The 20,323-nt window shown below is 33.0% G+C and overlaps 1 protein-coding gene across 1 annotated transcript in view; it reads left to right on the top strand.

Annotated features, from left to right (window-relative positions):
* Positions 1–20,323, top strand: part of cysu (peroxidase homolog) — a 219,000-nt gene that overhangs the window by 99,016 nt on the left and 99,661 nt on the right. The gene's annotated exons all lie outside the window — the stretch shown is intronic.

Below are 20,323 nucleotides of genomic sequence, written 5' to 3'. Positions count from 1 at the left end.
ATATCGTCTGTGTCCGGTGCTTTTTGGATAGTTACTTGCACCTCCATTTTGGTTGACGCAGATTTTTCCTGTACTCTTGTCACAGTATCCTTAGCTATATGACTCGTCGTCGGGATGATCTTTAGATCTTTGTCGGGTAAATCAAGATTTTTCTTCATTACGTCTATTGCTGGAGTTATAATCGAAGATTTTGCCGGTTTTTTAAACTGAGTTGGTACGGGTCTTCTGTCGGCGACGTCAGTCCGGGATTGAGCCTTCTCATGTTTACTTTGTTGTATCTGATGAGTCGACTCGATCTTGGAATCAATGATTCTTTCTATTATTGTCGCGAGACTTGGCGCCATCGTATTAAGCAACTGCTCCACGTTGATTTTAGGTGTGGGGGGAGCAGCAGCTGCTTCTGCGTATGAAGTCGATGGTCTAGGTGTACGTAGGTTTACAATCTTCCTCGCTTCAGGGTAGCTGACTTTTTGAAGCGTTTTAACCTCCTGAATGGCTGTTTCTGATTTGTATACTGGGCAGTTCCTGGATCGACAGTTATGGTGCCCTTTACAATTAATGCAGACTGGAGGGTCTTTACATGGATCACCCTCATGTACCTTCATTCCGCATATACAAATTTCCTGCGCTTCACACCTAGCGGCAGTGTGTCCGAAACGTTGACATCTAAAACATCTCATCGGCTGCGGAATAAATGCCCGTACATCAAGCCGATGGATGCCAGCTCGTACCTTTTCAGGAAGACTTGGCCTATTGAATGTCAATACATGAGAGGCCGAAGGAAGAATCTCACCATTTCGTCTCATAGAAAGTCTGCGACAATGTGTCACTCCCTGACTAGACATTTCCTGCACTATTTCTTCTTCAGTACAGTTAAGAAGATCACGGCAAACAACAACTCCTCTAGATGAATTAAGTGTACTATCCGGTTGGACAGTAACCGCAAATTCACCGATCTTCTTCAACGCCTGGACTTTCTGACTTTGCATGTCGTTTATAGTTTCGACATGTAATCCGTTAAACGTCTTACGGATATCCTTGACAGGACCACCAGCACAATTTGTAATCTCTCTAGCAATTAAGAATGGACTTACCTTTTGGAAGTTACCATTCTCTTTTGTAATGACCAAAAATCTTGGTTTGGGAACATTATTACCAAACAAAGCTTTTCTCAAATCTTTACTGATTTTATCAGCATCTTTTCTAATTCTATCACTCTCCTTACTTTTTTTCCGCTTCGCTTGTGGCGAATCGGCGGTTTCTAAACGAGGGTGTTTACGTGCACCCTCTGCCACGTTAGTTTGTTCAGAAAAATTCATGAACAGTGGATCCCTTCTGTAGCAAGGCTAGCCGCCGGGGTACACCCCCACTCCAGGGCTACTAACCTTGGAGGTCCTATCCGGTACTCCGGTGGAACCGGCATATGTCCTGGCAGAGAGCGGATGCGCAGTCTCTGCACTGACTCCAGGCCCCTACACACCGAAGCTTTCAGGGCTCCCATGCTCCGAACATGGGCACCTTAACTACATGCTTGCCATCGCAGGGGGCATGTGGACAACGGAAGGGTCTCCGTTACACCTGCAATAACATTGACCCTGGCCGCCACATCGCCAGCTCTAAGAATGGTATGAATCCATTTCCAAAATCATATGTTACTCCATTTCCTGCAGGTAGCCAAAAATCCAGTCCGTTTAGTGACCTGAAGTTGGAACCAGGTCAAACTTAACAATGCATAACCGAGGAATTTACTCGGAACCCCGTTAGCCAGCTATATGTGATGTACGAAGGTACAGCTGTTGCCGCCCTGGACGTGGAACATAGATGTTGTGTTCCGGACGTGGGGATTATCTACCTCAGGGCATTATTATTATTATTATTATTATTATTATTATTATTATTATTATTATTATTATTATTATTATTATTATTATTATTATTATTATTATTATTATTATTATTATTATTATTATTATTATTATTATTATTATTATTATTATTATTATTATTATTATTATTATTATTATTATTATTATTATTATTATTATTATTATTATTATTATTATTATTATTATTATTATTATTATTATTATTATTATTATTATTATTATTATTATTATTATTATTATTATTATTATTATTATTATTATTATTATTATTATTATTATTATTATTATTATTATTATTATTATTATTATTATTATTATTATTATTATTATTATTATTATTATTATTATTATTATTATTATTATTATTATTATTATTATTATTATTATTATTATTATTATTATTATTATTATTATTATTATTATTATTATTATTATTATTATTATTATTATTATTATTATTATTATTATTATTATTATTATTATTATTATTATTATTATTATTATTATTATTATTATTATTATTATTATTATTATTATTATTATTATTATTATTATTATTATTATTATTATTATTATTATTATTATTATTATTATTATTATTATTATTATTATTATTATTATTATTATTATTATTATTATTATTATTATTATTATTATTATTATTATTATTATTATTATTATTATTATTATTTTTTTTTTTTTTTTTTTAACTGAATTTTTACGGGCATCGACTGCTAAGGTCATTAGCCCTCGTCACATTCTTTAAAAGAAATTTTTATCTCCATCAGGATCGTCATATGTAAGGGTGTAAAGGGCCCTTACATTTTATTTAAAAACACAAACTTCACAGTAAACATTAAAACATGAAAGACAAGGACAATCACAAACACTTACGGGGTGTAAAGGGCCCCAATATTAAAATTTGAGATAGGTTCTCAAAAGACCATGAACTTAAAATTATAATTAATCTTCTCAATACCATATCTTTCCTCTTTCTTCTATATGTATATATATATATAACTACCACTTAGAGTATCTTTTTCCACAGCTTTAAACTTCCATTTTACAGACTTTTAAGAAGTCCACTGGCGTGTAAAAATGCAACTATATTTTCTTCATTTCCATTATCCAGATCAGCACTAATATTATTTGTAAAACAGAACCTCTTTCTGAGGTCCTCATATATGGTACACTCTTCTATTAGATGCTTGGTTGTCAGTGTTTTATTGCAAACACCGCACATTGGTCTCACTTCGCCGGTTAACAAATATAAATTTGTTAATCGCGTGTGACCGATTCTAAGTCTGGTCACCGCTACTTGTTCACGGCGAGTCAATTTAAAGTCGCTTTTCCATTTATAAGGAGAAGTTTTAACTGAGTTTAATTTTGTATTTAAACTCCTCCATTCAGCGTTCCACTTGTTTCTTACTATATTTGTTAGACGGTTTTTAATATCTGCCACTCTTACAGGAAATGCATCCAAATCATCGCAGACTGTTGCCTTTCTGGCAGCTTCGTCTGCGATTTCATTACCTGTAATACCAGCATGCCCCGGAGTCCATACAAATACGCATCGCTGTCCTCGTTGTTTTAGAACGTATAAAATGGACAGGATGTTTGCAATTAGGACATCCTTAATGTTCTTGTTCCGAATTGCGACGAGTGCACTTAATGAATCGGAACATATTAGCACTCTCTCTTCGCAATAGTGTTCAGTGTAGCGAAGAGCTTGCTGAATTGCAGTGAGCTCTGCCGTGTAGACACTGGCCACATCTGGCAGTCTCCAAGAGTGGGCTTCTTCATTTACATATATCGAGCATCCAACACCATGTTCAGTTTTAGAACCGTCAGTATAAATTCTAATATGTTCTTCGTAACTACTGACGGTTGCTAAAAAATCTTGCTGGATGATCACTGCTGGTTTCTTTTTTATTTCTCCTTGAGAGAGATCCAAACTTGTATTTACCGCTGGCAAGAGCCATGGCGGTATTTCTCTAGTAGAAATTGCTAGTGTCTCTGGTATAGCAATTTCATATTTCCTTCTTAATTCGTGGTACCTAATTCCGGCTGGTCTGGAATAGGTAGCACGACGTTCGTATAATGCAGCCATGGGATGATTCATAAACAATTTATTATTTATATGGGCAGGGAAAGCCCATATATTTGCTGCATATCTTAACAAGAGGATCTCTCTTCTATAATGTAGTGGCATTATTCCGGCTTCAGACATCAGACTAGCCGCCGGACTTGTGCGGAAAGCACCTGTTGCGTATCTTATTCCGCTATTATGAACTACGTCTAACTTTCTTAAGTGCGACTTTCTAGCGGATGAATATACGATACATCCGTAGTCTAGTTTAGATTGAACCAATGCTTTATACAATCTCAATAATGTCTCTTTTTCTGAGCCCCAATTTAGGTTCGATAAACATTTTATAATGTTTAGGGCTCTTTTGCATCTATCACTCAAGTCCTGTATATGTAATCCCCATGTGAGGGATTTATCCAATACTAGTCCTAAATACCTTACGCTGTCTTTATATTGTATTGGATTATCATCAATTGTCAGAGCAGGACTTTGATGAGGAATTCTCTTCCTACAAAAGTGTACACAGCACGTTTTTTCTGGTGAGAATTGGAATCCTGTATTCCTTGCAACTTCATTTAGAGCATTGATCGCTCGTTGCAATTTGTACCTCACTATAGCAGTCTTGTTGCTGGCATATACGATTGCCAGATCATCAACATAGACGCTTTTGCTGATTTCTACTGGAATGGCTAATATCAATTTATTAATGGCAATGGTAAACAAGGTACCGCTCAACGGCGAACCTTGCGGTATGCCATTTTCCAAGATTCTTTCACATGAATATTCGTTGTTGACGCGTACTTGGAAGGTACGGTCATTCATGTAGTTGCTGAGCAGTATAGGCAAATTGCCACGAATGCCCCATTCATGTAACTGGAGCATTATACCATGACGCCAGGTCATATCGAAAGCCTTCTGAAGATCAAAGAAGACTCCGACACAATGTTTCCTTGTAATAAAGCTGTTATATATAATGTCCTCTAAGCTGATCATTTGATCAGTGGTAGAATGGTATTGTCGAAAACCTGCTTGATACGGTGATATCAGGTTTTCTTTTTCCAAAACCCAGACGAGTCGATTATTAATCATTTTTTCCAATATTTTCCCCATAGCACACGTCAAAGAAATAGGACGGTAGCTATTGGGGTCTGTTAAATTTTTATTTTTCTTTGGTACTGGAACAACATCTGTTAAATTTTTATTTTTCTTTGGTACTGGAACAACATGAGCTTTTTTCCACTTCTGCGGGTACGTTCCATCCCGCCATATTTTATTATATAGTTCTAATAATCTACACTTTGCAGTGGTATTCAGCTGCCTGATCATATTATAGTGGATTTCATCCGGACCAGCAGCTGTGTTACCTGATTTTTCCAACGCCTTCGCGAATTCTTCCATTTTAAATGGTACATTATATGAGTAATTATACTCAGTTCCAAAATTTAGTAGACCTTCGTGTTCCTCTTTTTTGGTTCGAAAACCTTCCTCGTAGTTGGCCGTTTTGCTGGCCTTTTCGAAATGATTGGATAACAGCTCTGCAATTTCATATGGAGTATCTTTTATTTCATCTTCATCTTGAAGGCTAGTTATGGGAGTAAAATCATTACGCCCACAAATCGCCTTCACTTTCCTCCAAACATCTGATGCAGTAGTAGTTTTGTCAATGGATGACACGTATTGCTGCCAGGATCGTTTTTTCGAATCTATCATAACACGTTTTGCATACGCCCTGTATTTCTTAAAGGCAACAAGATTTTCTATACTAGGACGCTTCTTAAAGGCATTATACGCCCTTTTCTTTCTCTTTATAGCTTCACTTATTTCATCGTTCCACCATGGAACGCGTTTCTTTGTAAGTTTCCCAGATGTTTTGGGAATATATCTCGATGCCGACTCGATTATTGCATTTGTTATGGCGTCGACATCGTCTCCGATAACTCCGGTTGTTTCTGGGAGCATCGTTCTAGCTGTGAAGCTCGTCCAGTCTGCCTTTTCAAATAACCATCTTTTAGGGATGGGATATATTGTTCTAGTAACATCAGTTACAATTTGCACCGGGAAATGATCGCTTCCATGCAGATCGTCTATAACATGGAAGCTGTACCTCGGTGCTATCGATCCGCTTATAAGTGCAAGATCTATACAGGACGTCGATCCATCTCTGGCATTGAAAAAGGTTCCTGATCCGTCATTTAAAATAATAAGTTCAGAATTCATCAGGAACCCTTCCAGTTCTCTTCCACGGGGATCTACTCGATCCGATCCCCAGAGAGAATTATGAGCGTTAAAATCACCCACCAGTAAAACAGGTGGGGGAAGCTCGGAAATTAATCTTTCTATGTCATCCTTATTCCAATCGTAATTCGGTAAGTATATGCTGCACACAGTGATCTTAAGCGGTCGCTTCATTCTAACGGCGACCGCTTGTAGGTTGGTGTTTAGAACAACCGCTTCGGTGGTAGCTCTAGTCGATGTTAATATAGCTACTCCACCTCTAACTCTTACATTTGGCGGTTGATCTCGCCGAAATATATCGAATCCTTTTAATTTAAAATTTTCATTTCGGCGGAAATGCGTTTCTTGCAGACATATACAAATCGGGTCTACGTCATGTACCAAGCGTTGGAGCTCATGGATGTTTGAAAAACATCCATTGATGTTCCATTGTACAATCGACTCGCTAATTTTTAATTTTTAATTAAATTATTGCCTGGGTTTTCCTTTCGGCCATCCCTTTTTCCTTTTCTTCTCCATCCTGCGAACAGCATCGTGCTCGCGGAGAAGGTCGTCGCCTGTAAGGCTTCCGGTCTCCGTATCGGAGACCACCGAAGCCGCCGACGACGACGGGCATGGATCGGCGCCGGTTTCAGGCGCCGATTGAGAGGCGACAACCTGCCCGCTCCCCAACACGGGGGTCGCACCGGTCACCGCCTGTGGGAGGGGGGACACTCGCCCCCCCTGTGTGATTTTTTGTGGCCTCTGAGGCTTAGAGGCCACTTCAGTTACAGGAGGCTTGGGAGCCTCCATAACAGACTCTGTAGGTATCGCCTTTTTCTTTTCATCGAGGATCTCGCTGAGACGGACTTGACATTCAGGTTTATTGTCCGTTTTCTTTTCTGGAGGAGCAACTTTCACTTTTATCGACTTATCTTCAGCAGGCTGTATCACTATCTTTGGCTTAACAAGTTCTTTATTGCCAAGAGGTTTCATCTTGTTTTCGATGATCCTCTCAATCATGTTAGCCAAAGTGGGAGCAAGTTTATTTATAATTTGTACCTCATCTACAGCAATCGGAGCAGGAGCAGGAACAGTAGCCGCAGCCTGAGCATAAGATGTTGCTGCTCTAGGCTTACGGGCGTTAACTATTTTTTTTGCATCGAAGTAGCTGACTTTTTGCAGGGTTTTTACTTCCTGCACAGCTACCTCATCTTTGTAGACAGGACAGTTCCTTGATCTACAAGAATGCGCTCCTTTGCAGTTTATGCATGTAGGAGGCTCTTTACATGGCTCTCCCTCATGCACCTCTTCACCGCACACGCATATTTGCGGTCTTTCGCATCTAAGAGCGGTGTGGCCAAAGCGTTGGCACTTGAAGCACCTCATCGGCTGTGGGACAAATGCCCGCACATCCAAACGGTGAATCCCCGCTCTTATCTTTTCTGGCAAAGTAGGCCGGTTGAAAGTAAGGACATGAGAAGCCGAGGGTAAGACCTCACCGTTCCTTCTCATGTTTAACCGACGGCACTCTATTACTCCTTGTGCTGCCAGCTCCTCTACAATCTCTTGCTCCGAACAGTTTAAAAGATCCCGACAGACCACAACACCCCTTGAGGTGTTGAGCGTGCCGTGGGGATCAACGCGTACCGCTAGCTCTCCAATTTTCTTCAGCCCTAAAATCTTCTGAGACTGTATATCATTAACAGTCTCTACATGAAGTCCCGTAAAAGTTTTCCGTATTTCCTTTACAGGGCCTCCAGCACATTTGTTTATCTCTCGAGCGATGAGAAAAGGACTCACCCTCGAGAAATTTCCATCCTCCTTTGTAATGACCAAATATTTAGGTTTCGGTACATTACTACTTTTAAAAAAAGCCTTCTGTAAGCTTTTTCTAGCCTCAATCTCTATCTTCTTACTCTCCGTACTCTTCCTCCGTTTTGCCTCAGGCGAAACGGCTGGTTCTAAACGAGGGTGTTTACGTGCACCCTCTGCCACGTTGGTTTGTTCAGGAAAATTCATGAACAAAAAATCCCTTCTGTAGTAAGGCTAGCCGCCGGGGTACACCCCCACTCCAGGGCTACCAACCCTGGAGGTCCGTTCCGGTACTCCGGTGGAACCGGCATATGTCCTGGCAGAGAGCGGATGCGCAGTCTCTGCACTGACTCCAGGCCCCTACACACCGAAGCTTTCAGGGCTCCCATGCTCCGAACATGGGCACCTTAACTACATGCTTGCCATCGCAGGGGGCATGTGGACGACGAAAGGTCTCCGTTACACCTGCAAATAACTTTGACCGTGGCCGCCACATCGCCAGCTCTAAAGGCGGTATAAATCCGTTTCCGTAATCGTTAAAAATGTCATATCTGCAGGTGGCCGTAAAGTCCAGTCCTGTAATTCGGCCTATGGATGTAAATCGACCGAAGAAAGTATATCCGAGAAACAACACTCGGAACCCCGTTAGCCAGCTATATGTAATGTACTTGAGTACAGCTGTTACCGCCCTGGACGTGGAACGTAGATGTTGTGTTCCGGACGTGGGGAATATCTACCTCAGGGCATTATTATTATTATTATTATTATTATTATTATTATTATTATTATTATTATTATTATTATTATTATTATTATTATTATTATTATTATTATTATTATTATTATTATTATTATTATTATTATTATTATTATTATTATTATTATTATTATTATTATTATTATTATTATTATTATTATTATTATTATTATTATTATTATTATTATTATTATTATTATTATTATTATTATTATTATTATTATTATTATTATTATTATTATTATTATTATTATTATTATTATTATTATTATTATTATTATTATTATTATTATTATTATTATTATTATTATTATTATTATTATTATTATTATTATTATTATTATTATTATTATTATTATTATTATTATTATTATTATTATTATTATTATTATTATTATTATTATTATTATTATTATTATTATTATTATTATTATTATTATTATTATTATTATTATTATTATTATTATTATTATTATTATTATTATTATTATTATTATTATTATTATTATTATTATTATTATTATTATTATTATTATTATTATTATTATTATTATTATTATTATTATTATTATTATTATTATTATTATTATTATTATTATTATTATTATTATTATTATTATTATTATTATTATTATTATTATTATTATTATTATTATTATTATTATTATTATTATTATTATTATTATTATTATTATTATTATTATTATTATTATTATTATTATTATTATTATTATTATTATTATTATTATTATTATTATTATTATTATTATTATTATTATTATTATTATTATTATTATTATTATTATTATTATTATTATTATTATTATTATTATTATTATTATTATTATTATTATTATTATTATTATTATTATTATTATTATTATTATTATTATTATTATTATTATTATTATTATTATTATTATTATTATTATTATTATTATTATTATTATTATTATTATTATTATTATTATTATTATTATTATTATTATTATTATTATTATTATTATTATTATTATTATTATTATTATTATTATTATTATTATTATTATTATTACTACTACTACTACTATTATTATTAAGAGAGTGTTGGCTATTTAAGATATTACCGTTGAATATTAAAAAGAGATTGGTAGCAATAAGTTACAAGTAAGGTCATCTCAATTACCTAAGAAAATTATACAGACAGTTACAAGAAAGAAATCTAATCATTGTACGATTACTTAGTTATTTCTTACAATCCTTACTGTAAATTTTATTACGATGATAATTATTAAAGTTTATAGTGCTTTTTTTTTTTAATCGATGATTAATTTACGGCGTAAACTTGAAGCTTGTGTTTGGTATTATGAAATGGAAATATTTCGTAGCTAATGAGATACATTCTATGCCTGACCGGGAACCGTAAACAAAAAAAAAAACAGATAATAATTAATTCCACAATTATTACGTAACCTGTAATAATTTAACTTTTCAATTCAACCGGATATTATTAATTCAAGACATGCAGTAGCCAACGATCGAGAATAATCATGCTTGCATTAAAATTAGTATAGATATTTATAAAGACCGTACTGCCACTATTCAACGAACAGTTTCATTGAAGCATAGATTAAATAACCTTTAACTGACAAAGACAGGTTAACGTGATTAAGTTTAGTTTTTAACTTCTGAAAATCAATTTTAAATTACAAGGAAGAAGTATAAAAGGTTTTAATTCATTATAGTAACGAAAATAGAAGGGTAAATCATTCTAATAGTTTCAATCAATCTTATTAACCGAAAAAGGGGGTCCTAAACGCTCAACCTCCTTATTAACCACCCCAGCCAAATGTAAAGAAATCTCTAAGCACGGTAACTTTTTTCATACTTAAAAATAATAAGTTTCTAAAAAACGGTGTTGTAGATTTCGATAAAAGCATGTCAACTTTATTCCAATGAAGAATTGTACTTTGTGCACATATTTAACGTGTGTATTTTATGTTTTTATTTGCTTTAAAAATAATAATATTGATGTTAAAATAAATTAATAATTTAGTTTTCTTTATTAAATTTATTTTCTCTATACTGTTAAAAATGAAGATTTTCGAAAGACATTTAAAAAATGAATCACAACATCAATGTCTACGATTTAAAAAAAAATGATTATTAATTTTTTGTGTAAAATCTTAGATGTCTTAATTTTTTAACACCTGCGGCAATTTTCAAAAAGATACTGAGAAAACGCTTTTCTAATTTGAATTATCTCTCATTAACGACTACCATTTTTTATTCTATTTTCACACTCTTTGTTGGAGAGTCTTCATATATGTGCGATGTCCAGTTTTACTTCAACAAACCGTTAAAAAAAAATCATTAAATGTATCAAAGAGACATTCTGAATTTTCCGCAATTTTTTTTTTTTTTTTGAAGTGTTACAAGATTATATAATTATAAATATTTTTATAATTTTATTATCGTAATCCACTTTTATTAATTTATTTACTAATTTTTGTAGATTGTTCGTGAAGTACATTTTAATACTACTTTTCACGAATGATCTTTAAGAATAATAATTGATGATTTTTTTTTTTAATATTGTAATTTAAATAATAACCGGTTAAATGGGTGATAGTCGATGCACTGATGCAGTAAACTAACACTTTGTCTTATACAAACGTATCCAGATAGCTCCAAGCGTTTACTAGTCACCATAATAGGATGGTAAATTATAAACTGGACAACCGAGGTCACAGAGAAAGTGGTTTCATAAATTTTTTCTTGCATTTTATTACTTTTTCCTCCATGATCGTTTATATTCTGCTCAGCCTTCTAAATGATATTTAATAATTAAAAAAAAAAAGAAAACACAGATCCACGTAGACATGTGTTCCATTTATTCTAGGTAAGTAATAACAATTTTTTTTAATGTTTTTACAAATCTAACAGTAACATGAAATTATAAAATAAAAAATTAAAATACCTGTTATTTTAAACAGTAACAGTACCTGTTATTTTTAACAGTAACAGTACCTGTTATTTTTAACAGTTTTATCATCAACTTGTCAGCTGATTTTCGTATGTCAGTTTGTGTTGTAAGTTGTCTGTGTATTTAAGTGGGCGGTAAAAGTCTACTTTATCTCGTGGTTTTTCATTATCCAATGGGACTGTAAAATCGGATTTAAAATCCGATTAAAACAAATGATAGCTTAGTATCATTCAGTAATGATACTAGCCCACAGCATTCCTCATCGGCAGTTAGTTCAAACCAGGTAATGAATTTTTTAACTCAATTACCACTTAAACTAGTTCTTATAGTGTCCATAAGTGGAAATACCTATTTGAAATGATCCTGTTAATAAAGTTAGCTGACTGACTTTCTACAGTTTTATCACCAACTTGTCAGCTGATTTTCGTATGTCGGTTTGTGTTGTAAGTTGTCTGTGTATTTAAGTGGGCGGTAAAAGTCTACTTTATCTCGTGGCTTTTCATTATCCAAAAAATTTTGTTTTATAGAATTATTAAAAAGTAATGTTTACATATAAATAAAATCGAAATGTAGTTTGTTTTATTTATGTTTTGATATTTTTTTACAGCGGTTTGGTGTGGCGATCACCAAACAAAAATTTTGTAAAAAATCAGTTTATATTATGTGTTATTTAAAAAATTTGGAAAAACATTTTTATTTATATTTATGACTATTTATTAACGTTAACATAAACAGAAAAAAATAATTATATAAACTTGTGAAACAGTTTTGATTTGTATTAACCGCTTTTATTTTTTCACAAATTTTAATTGAAAATTATTTTCACTTCTCATTATTTAATTATTTACCACTACAATTGCAATAAAATAAACAAACATGCTTTGCTAAAAATTGTAAGAAGACTTGATGAAAAAGAAATTAGTTAATGTTTAGAAGAAATTCCCGCAGAGTCTGACTGTGCATTGTCAGTAACAGCGATGAAAATCCATCTTTTCAGCCATCCAAAAGACATTAAAAAAACTTAAATTCTTCAAATATTTTTTTTATTTTCTGATTCTTTTAGTGAAGGTGAAACAAGTTTTTTTTAAAACGAAGGTCTTTGTCGCCTGCTAGTCCTACATTATCAGTTAGATACACTTTCTCTAAGAAACCAGCTACAAGATGTCCCATCTACATATATCGTAGTTATTTATATGAACAAGTCTAGAGTCAGCAATACGAACGCCTGAATATTAGACAATAAAGCGAGCCCGTTGCTGTACGAAAGCAAAACCGGTACAATCAATTTGGAGTTCTTTGTATGTAGCTTTGTGTCTTAGAAAAGACAAGAACTATTTTCAATTCAAAGTTAGAAATTGTAATTATTTTTGTTTCATGTTTTTACTTAAATTTTTATATTGCTGCAAAGAATTTTCAAGAATAAAATAGATTTTTTTCAGTTACTGTCATTCTAACGTGAATACTTTATTGTTGTACTAGTTATATTAATCTCAAAAGGTAGTTAGCTAAACTGTACATCACTCACACCTTTTACCAAGTAAATATTTGCTTGGTGTTAGCCACACTCACAACAGTTGAAGCTAAACTTTCAGGCCAGCTGGATTGATTACATTTTTATTTTCAGCATGAATCATCCTCTAACACTAAAAAAATTTACAGTAAAAGAAAATTTCACACTTTTTTTTAAAAATATGTGCCGTGTGCAAATAAGATTACTAAAATATATTAGCTCTGTGCCTCAAACAGTTAAACTACCAATTTAACAGTAAAGAATTTATATTTTCAAATCCGTAGAGGAAATTTTCAGTCAATGAAGTTAAAAAAGTAAACCCCGATTTAAAAATTAATAGTTTAAAATTAGTTATTCATAAAAGAGTTCCTAGTGTGTTCGTCTCGATGCGTAAGCAGTAGCGCCTTCGCTTTTCAGACTGAAGGTCTCGAGTTCGATTCCCAGCGGTAGACTAACATATTTTTAACAAAAAATGTCAATACTTACAGTAGTCACCTTAGGAATTAAATTAATTTTAAAAAAAATATGTGTACTTTTTGTATCACTTTTATCACTTTTTATTATTTTGTATCTTTTTTATCACTTCGGTTCATAACGTGAAAAATCAAAAGACTATTTATGAAAAAGAGTCTTTTATGAAAATTTAGTCTACAGTCTTTTTTCAAAAAATTAGTACAACTCTACTTTCACGTTGCGTAGTAATGGTATTAATTAAAACAAAAAAATGAGACACAAAGAAAATGTTTGATTCTGTCGATAATTAGCACAACAAGGAAACATTTATTGTGTCAGAGAAAAAGACTTTTTGTATTCTTTTTATAACTGTTGTGACATATATTTTACCTGAATTCAAATTACAACTTAATTCTTCAGAATCTTTAAATAATTATGTTCATTCTGCTTGCATATTTTGAGGAATACTGGAGTAATAGCTCCCCGTCGCATCTTCGCCTGTGATAAATGGTTACTTGCGTTTCCCGTGGCGGTCAATTCTTTTATTTTATGTTCTTTAGTCAAGTAACCGAAGGCAGGTGCAGCCAATCACACATACAGTTACGGTGGCAGTGGCTGTGTAGGTTGAGCCCCAGCGCCGTTTACCTTTGCACCCCTTAAAAAATCGGAATTAAAAAAAAAACGAAAATGAATTTTAAATATTTATCTGAAGAGTATTTGCAGACCCAGATCTATTGAATATTATGTTTACTATAGTCGAGACTGGGAAAATTTACAATAATTTTTCAACATTTTTTTTTTACCTTTCATCATCGCCTTTCAAAAATCTAGAAATAGGTTTGACATGAAGATTACACTCATCAAAAATCAGGTTCACGACAAATCCATTTTAACACGTTTAATCTCTGAATTTAAAAAAAAATGTATAAATCAATTTTTAGATATTCATACTAAGATTACATACACCAAACATTAAGATGATATCTACGTCTGTTACCAAGAAATAAAAAAAATAATTTCTTTATTACTCCATTTTAACTCATTAAACTTGGAATTTCAAAGTGGATTTTCTTAGTATGCACTTACACTGTACGGTGAAAGTGTATACAAATTTTCATCAATTTTTTTCAGTAGTTTTTGCTGGGCATTGATCACACATTATATGTTGTTTTATATGTATATATATATAGCATCCCCCGTCGCGGCTTCGCCCGAGATTACAATGTAGCAAACCATTTTCTAAACGCATTAAATTTATAGAACTTCCGGGTATATGATATTTTTTGTGGCGGTTTGATTTTCTGGTAGCAGAATGTATTGACGAATTACCAGTTTTGGAAAGTCTAATATATTTATTTATTCCAGAAATGGTAATTCGGAAAGTCTAATAAATAATTGACCATGAGAAAAACAGTCTGATCGTAGATAATACCAATGTATTTGAATATCTGGCCTTGCCCTTTATTGATTGTTATAGCAAACGAAAGTTTAAGGAGAATTGCAGCCTCTTGAATTGGAAAGATAAGTCTGTAGGGATCATTGGGATGCGGGGTTATAAGAGCAAGCTCCTTTCAAAATAGGCCTGTCAAAGACCTGTCAAAATAGTAGCCTCAATAATGTGATTTCGCATAGTTTTGATTTGCAACCTCGTCCGTTCATAACCTCGGAGGGTTAAGATTTCATAGTAAAATAATCGGAACTCCCATTTTAAGATCAAGGCTATGAGCTGGAAAACCTGCAAATTCAAAAATTCTGGTGGATAGGAGACTGCATCTTGGCTGCATCTTCAGTATTGATTATAGAATCTACAGTTTGATATTCCTTGCTCTGCCCTTCAACTTTTTCTAAAATCATAGTATTAATTTCAAATGCAAAAAATATTTCGAGGAGTTATGGTAGATTTTTCGCAAAGCTACTCATACGGTTTTTGTAAAAGCTTACTAATTTCTGAACTAATACTGTAAATAAAATCATCAATTGTTTGCACAACGGTGCCAATGTTTTCATCGGCAGAAATGTAACCATCATTGTGAAGAAGAATCCCATTTTCCATGTTTAGTTGTTGTAAGGGAAAGTTACCATCACCACCCCCAAAATGAACTCTCATATTAGTTCTTAAGTTAAAAGTGTGAACAAATTTTTATAGGGGTAATGATTTAAGACATGCCGAACAACATCAGTCCTAGTTCCTCTCGCGATGATAGGCAATGATTGCCGAAAGCCTCCAGCCAACAGGAAAGTTATACCACCCATTTATTTACCGCATGATCTAATATCTCGAAGGGTTCGATCAGTGGCTTCAATATGAGCTCGATGACTCATTGTGCATTCATCCTGCACTATAAGTTTAGTATCTTGAAAAATTTATCCGAGTGTACCATTTTTACGAACAGAACAAACAGATTCTTACCCGCATGAGTATTCGGTTTTTGGTAAACCGAAATCGCATGAGTATTTCTCACTTAACGTAACAACAATATTTTCCATCTAAATGAGACCTCTACTCGATATTTCATCTGAAATTGTAATCTCAACATGACTGGTTTGACGTCGCATTTGACATAAAATATCTTTACAAAAATATTTTTACAACATGTCCCACACTAGGCAGATACATCGAATCGCTTGAACGGAGTTGCAAAATTCAACATTTATGTGGGCATTAAAGTAAAGTGGCAGTAGTGGATAATGTGGGACGTTTCATTTATTATCGATATGTACCTTGCATGTTTAAGGTTGTCGTATGACCTCCGTCCTCTGAACTTCTTCTGCGATAAGTTGGGTAACCGTCATCTACAGTTTGAGTGTTGCAGATGTGCATTCGAGGATATTTTTTTGAACATTTTCCATTTATCATGCGTGGTGATGACCTATTTATATCATCACACGGTCCGTGAAACATATGTTTACAAACAATGACATATAATAATGAGCCAGCATTTTCATCAGGGATTTCAGCAGATATGATAAGATCAATTTCGTCAAGTCGTATTTTAGCTACTAACCATACCGATATGTGACAATAAGGTAAGCCTCGTTTTTGCCACACGACACTTAGGGCATAGTAGTAGACCGAACCAAATATTTATTTTTTGTTAATAAGATCAAGGAGATCTAGATATAATATCGTGTCTATGAGCAGATTTTTGACCGGTGAATAGTTCGTTTTTTATTTCTGGCCATTCAGGATTGCATGTAAAAGTTATAAATAAATCTGGACGCCCATGTTTACGCAAGTATGTAATATCATCTTCAGATTTTTCATGCATATACCTTGGTGAACCGGTGAAAAATGAGGGAAGTATGACTCTTTGACCTATATTGTTAACATTAAGATTGGTGTCTTAGAAGATGAATGTAATCATCAGCAAGTTATTTTTTTTTGGTTATTACAAATGAAGGCTAATCTTTCAGTGATCATTTTGGCCATCATATCAACAAAATACCAATTAAATAAGTTTCTGTAACAACGTAAAAAATTATCCACGTTATCTTGAACCGTAAGTAGATAAGCGTAAAATTGAATGCAGGAAACTGTTTAATTTTATTAATTAACGGAATAGTTATTTAGCGGAATAGTTAGATAATAACCATCTCCGCACTTCAAAACCATAAGGGGATATTGTAAAGGATCATAAGAGCGATGAAGCTCAGACACACGTTACATTTGAGCGTCACGATAATGTAAGATTATATCTCTAGGTTCTTTATCTTTATCGACCGGTAAAACCGCAACTTCATTAGTAGTCGGAGCATTATAGCGACCCCTATGCTAATTAACATGTACACAATCAGCATGTATTACTAATTTAAAATCTTCCCCGTTACCCGATGGTGTGTTGTCAGTATTGAATTTAAATTCTCTGATCAAATTATTATGTTTTAGCAGAATTTGCTGGAGTGCTTTTTTTAAGTTTGGAACTATATTATTAAGAAGATAAGTTTGATCAGCATCAGAAAGGAAGTGAATTTGTAATTTGGTGATCTACACCGGGTGCTTGCAATAAACTTTCTATGCTATGGTAAACTCGACCTTAAATGTTAAACGTAGGCATAAAATTTTCCTCTATAATTTGTTTAGCACTGAAAGAGGTCATCTGAAAAAAAGTGTTGTATTTTCTAACATTATCGAGAAAATGTTTTGACAAAGGATAAAATCCTAAAACTAAACTAAACTCTTCATTGGTTCTGGCAGCTCATTGAGTGTAGGAAGTGAAACTTTCCCACCAGAACAACACATGCCAGGTGCTTCATCTTTCCATATTTTTGCAAAACAATGATTGCATATTTTAATCATTGCAATAATTTGTAAATTTTTACTATTAATATAATCCAAATGAGAATGATATTTAAAAGCAGATCTGAATTTTAAAGTGGCTTTTTCATATGTATAGCATCGTAAAATAAAGCCTCACGCTCTTCCACAGTTTCATAGTAAACGCAATGTAGACATTCGTCTTGCATCTATAGATTTTCTACCAATATTACGTCTCTTCCGTTCCGGCATGATTTTAGAAAAAGATAGATAAATAGACTTAAATAATCAAATATTATCACTGAACAAATACCGCAAAAATAGATAAATAAATCACTCTCTATAAAAAATGATGTGGCGTGGGTATATTTGTTTGTTTGTCATATGTGCTCACATTTTTATTTTAGCTGTTACTGGCGCAGAGTGGACCAATGTTGTTGCGCCGGGCGGCTCCCTCCACGACTCTCTACCGTTAGAAGCAGCCCTTTGTCAATTAATTTACAGATTATTTAATTTGATTTCTAAGCGTACATTATTTTAATTTATAGTTTGTATTTGTATTTTTATTTGCTTATTATTTTTTATTAATTTTATTTGTTTAATTTTATAAATTCGAATAATCAAATATTTATCGCTTTATCACCTATCACAGAACCAATATATCATATTACCTGAGAAATCCAATACAACTGCATTAACCTAACTACTGTACGTATATCAAAGAGACGAATTAAAATTATCAGATATTCAATAATTAACAATTATCAGCAACGTTACACTCTTGCGATTAAGTAGACTGAATGTAGTTGTTCCGTGAAGCGCAACATGTCCGCCACCTAGCGGAGAGCCGATATACTATGTAAAAATTTGTTGCGTGAAGCTCAACATATCCGCCGCCAAGGGAAAAGCTAACATACTACGTACGGACGCACTGAAGAATTATCTTTTTAACGTTATTTTTTTTATTGTTCTTTTAATGGTTTTTCGAGATGAAATGTATCTATTAATCTTCTCAATTATTCCAAGAAAAATGGGTAAACATTTGGTTGCGATTGACCGAGTACATTTTTTGTTTATCCCAAACAAAGGAGAACCTTTTCCACTTTATATAATAGTTAATAGTTAATAGATGAAAGAGGAGATTTAATAATAAACGATGACGGTAATGATTTTTAGAATTAATCGATATAATTATGAGTGCTTTAACCACTGGGTTGTGCTGCAAGAAAACATAAGGATAGCTACTTGTTTGCAGCCTTAAATTTTTATTGAGAGTTGCTAGGCAAACTGAACGCCTTTTGTTGTAGGAATGTACGGTAAAGTAAATCATCTTTGTTCTCAGATTAGTTTATGACATCTATCTACAATATTTCTGGAAGATTTAAAAATCTATGTCGGCACAATGCAGTAACAATTCAGAGATACAATACAATCGCTTTAAACCTCTATGTACTCTCCAAATAAAAAAGAATTACTTTTCTTAAAACTACGCTAATTTTTTAAAATTAAAAAAAAATAGATAAATAAAAACTGTATTGATCAGTAAAGAAAATACAAACAAAATATAAACAAATTACTTTAAACTGAATAACCGAACATAATATTAAAGTAAAACATTGATATTTGAATAAATATTTAGTACTCGTATCGGGTATTAGACGATGATGAAAACTTGTAATGAGTAGCACTATTTTTAGTTTTACACAAAGGTAAAATTTACCTTTTTAATTTAGGTAAATTTTACGGTCCTACCGTAAAATGACCGAATTATACAACGTGCTCAGTTTATCATTTCCCCCAGCAATAAAAAACACCAGTTTAATTATCTCATGATCAGTTTGGGATGTTTCTCTGGACTTCATTTATCAAAGTAGAAAAGTATGGGAAATAAGCAAAATGAAGACTCTAGTGAAAGTTAATATTATACACTTAATTAAAATCAGTTTAGTTTAAAATTTTAAACAACGATCCGGTGGTGTGAGATTAAGGGCTTGTGCCCTGCAAATTACGTTTACAGAAATCGACTTTATTAGAGCAATTTACATAAAGATAAAAAACCTCAAAGGTTACCTCAAAGTTTTAAAAATCTGTCGACCTATCTCTAAGAAAAGAAATTTGTTGAATAAAGTGAAGGCTGAGGAAAAATAAAAAAGGAAATATTTGGCTCGCTTTTTAAAGCAGGTTGAGCAGCATTAATCCGTAAAAATCCACATTATATCCGTGTGAATTTTCATGAAATTTCTTCTAAAAATGGGATGTCTATTATTTTTCCTTCTTTTACTTTCATTTCTTTTGATAAAAAGAATAAAACTTTTTATTAAAAAAAACGATCGGAAGACCTGCATCGATAATGTGTAAATGAAGAACATTTCTGAATCC

The sequence above is a fragment of the Lycorma delicatula genome, chromosome 1 (assembly GCF_047948215.1).
Source record: "Lycorma delicatula isolate Av1 chromosome 1, ASM4794821v1, whole genome shotgun sequence".
Classification (NCBI taxonomy): Eukaryota; Metazoa; Arthropoda; class Insecta; order Hemiptera; family Fulgoridae; genus Lycorma; species Lycorma delicatula.
Note: the sequence above shows the minus strand (reverse complement) of the source record. Positions and strands in the feature narration are given on the sequence as shown.